Source organism: Pygoscelis adeliae, unplaced genomic scaffold (genome assembly GCF_000699105.1).
Source record: "Pygoscelis adeliae isolate BGI_AS28 unplaced genomic scaffold, ASM69910v1 Scaffold297, whole genome shotgun sequence".
Classification (NCBI taxonomy): domain Eukaryota; kingdom Metazoa; phylum Chordata; class Aves; order Sphenisciformes; family Spheniscidae; genus Pygoscelis; species Pygoscelis adeliae.
The window spans coordinates 217,707-220,849 of NW_008825211.1; positions in this window are offsets into that span (position 1 = coordinate 217,707).

The window sequence follows — 3,143 nt, forward strand, 5'->3', positions numbered from 1 at the left end:
TGGGCAAAGAGGGATGGACAGATTCCTCATGCAGAAATAGGTGTTTCACACATTCCCCTTTACAGCAGCCCAAGGAGAAGATGCCAAGGAGCATCTTTCAGCCTGGAGAGGTGAACGTGGCTGGGAGAGGAGCAGGGCTGCCAAAGATTAAATAATTCCCCCTGCCCAGAACGAGACACCAGGGACAACCGTGTGTCCCCAAAGGCCAGCACAGGGAGGTGGCCTTCCCTGCTCCCATTCCCCATGTGCAGCAGCCTCCAGGTGAGGATGGATACTGGCAACCGGACCTGGCTCTGCTCCCAGGCCAGCTGGTCCCATGCCCTTGGTGCAACACCAGAGTTGAGCAATTCTAGCAGCTCTGAAGTTAATAATAACTCTGGATGTCATCACATCAGGCTTGCTCATCCCTAAAATCTCCATGTAGCAGGGTTTTTTTTAAAACCTCTATTCTAAGCCCAACATAAAAGCTATTTGGGGGCTGCTGAGAGGTATCTGCCCTCCCTGGTGTAGAGACCCTGCGGAGATGACATCTCCCTCAGCTCCCACGTCATCAGCAGAGAGGTCCCCCGGGGAGGTGACTCAGAAAATGTCTTTGAGAAGTCAGAAGTTGGGGGCTCTCCATGCTCCTCCTCCCACGCAGCAGTTTCAGAGCAGCCCTTGCTTTGATTCTCAGAAGGTTTCATCACAACCTTGATGAATCTTGTTGGGATTTTGTACGCCAACCAATAAAGCAGCAATAACAGCAGGATCATTTACCAGATGTTATCACTTCCCTTGTCTGCATTTTCTCCTGCAAAACGTTCTGGCTGCAGCATTTTGCTGAGGTACCACCTCTGCTGCCCTGCCCATGGTGGCACAGGTCTCTCCGGTGGCAGAGAAAAGCCCACCCTGCTTGGGTGCAAGACAGGAGGAGCAGCAGAGGGAGAAGAGCCAGGGCTCTGCCCCAGCGCAGGCTCGGGAAGCTTTGGAGGGCAGTTGCCTTGTGGGTCGTTCGTGACTTTGACTCATGGTGCTAGAGATGCTCCTGAGGGAAATACCAGGTTGCCGGCTCTGCTGAGTCACACCGCTGCTTTTGACAGCAATCCCTCCCTGAAAGCACCTTCTCCACCCAGCTGGGAGCCCTCTGTCCAACAACACCTCCTACCCCACCGGTTTTTGCTATACATGGACAAGGGTAACAGCTATCAAGGGCCCAGGAGACCAGTCAGGGCTCTCCAGCCTCCCGCTGCCGCCATGCTCTCCTCAAGACCTCACAAATGGGATCTCTTGGTGCAATTTGGGCTGAAGGACAAAAACATTGGCCAGGGGTGGTGATGGAAGGTCAGGGAAAGACTTGGAGGAGGCTTGGAGACATCACTGTGGATGAGGAGAGGCAGGAAAGTTCTCCAAGTGTGGATAGCGCACGGCCCCAGCCCTGCCACTCACATCTTGCAGACAGAAGGCAAAAAGGCCCAGGTTCACCACACCTCTGGCTGGTGCTGGCTACTCTAAGCACAACTCCATGAGACCTTCCCGTGTGGTGTGTTAGGGCAGCTTGTCCATCCCACACCCACCCAGAGCTCTGCTGCAACCACCTGGTGACTGACCCAGGTGGTCAGTCTGACTGACCCTTTTGGGGCAGCATTTATCCCCCTGAAAGAGTTGGCATTGCTGGGCTGACTCCTGCCCGCAACCATGCAAGTCCAACACCTTCTCTTTCCACTTGCACATCGCACCTTTCTCCCCAGGTTGCCCCTTGGGGACCTTCTGAACCCGCCTCTTCCTCGCAATGCCACCAAGGGCAAGAGTGTCCAAGGCCACACCATCACTGGTCCTTCCCTGTGCCACCTTGCAACGTGGGACAACACCTGGGGTGGCTTCATGGACTGCTCTACTGCATCACCTTCATTCGAACAACTTATCCCCTGGGTGAAACTCAGGGGCAGGTCTGTCCTTGCTGGGCTTTAGTTTGTGAGTCTCCTAAAAATGCATTTTAAGCTGGCAGATCACTGTGGTTCATAAAAGAAAATGGGATTCATTTTTCTCCCTGGGTTTTTGCTGGGGTTCAGTCAGCAGAGCCAAGCCAAAGCCCTTGATGTTTTACAGCTCTCACTAATGCACCGGTGCTTCCCAAAGCAAACTATTTATGACCGTGCCACAGAAAGGAAGGTGGAAGGTCCCCACGGCAAGTTATTTATAATCCTGCTGATCGCTGGCCTCTGTTTTTCCCCCGAGCATCCCTTCTGCAGGCAGGAGGTAGGAGTTTTTAAACATTGCAATTAGCTCTGTTGTCACTCCTTGCTCAGAAATCATCATCAAACCTCCCTTAGGAAGAATTCGCCATAAACCTCATCTGCTGAGCCCAGGTTCATTGCAGGTGAGCTGCTGGATGCTACACTCATCATCCCTCCCAAATTCAAGGTGGCCCGAAACACCATGAAAATTCTGTTGCCCGTGGGAGATGAAGAACAAAGTCTGAGCTATCATTTAGGGTCTCTGGGGACTACGGGACGCTTAGGTCTCGTGCTCTCCTTTGCAGAGGTTTTATATTAGGTTCTCCTTGTCTCCAAGGAGGCCACATTTGCCCGGTCCCCATCCAAAGCATAGGTGAGGGTCACGCCCCGGTCACCTTCTGCAAGAGGGAGTCTCGGCATGGCCATGGCAGCTGAGTACATTTTACACCGCTTTTTTTCCCCCTTTAGACTCAGGAGACCACTTATGCCACCTGAATAATGCAAAACCAGGTCCCACCACAGTGTTTCAGCAGCTGGAAGACAGAAATACCCTGAGGAGGCAGGGTGCAGAGACCTCCCCAGCTCATTGCACCCCAGTTTGGGACTGGCCACCAGCTTGCTGGGTGGGAGGAGTCCCTGGAGCCTTTTCCATGGTCCCCCCTCTAAGCACCGCTGGACCTGGTCTCCCCCCGGAGCAGATCCAGGCAGGACCCGACACCCCCATCCGTGCTGTGGGATGCAGCACGGGGCAGATAGGGAAATGTTTTTGCAGGTCTGTAGCGCTCCAGGGACACCAAATTTGGGTGGCCACCACTGAGCACCCCAAGGGAAGCCCAGCTGGGACTATGCAACACCTTCCCCCTCGTCGTATGCTAAAACCCAGCTCCATGACCCAGCAGATGCAGCACAGGCGGGGGGGGTGGGGGTGGG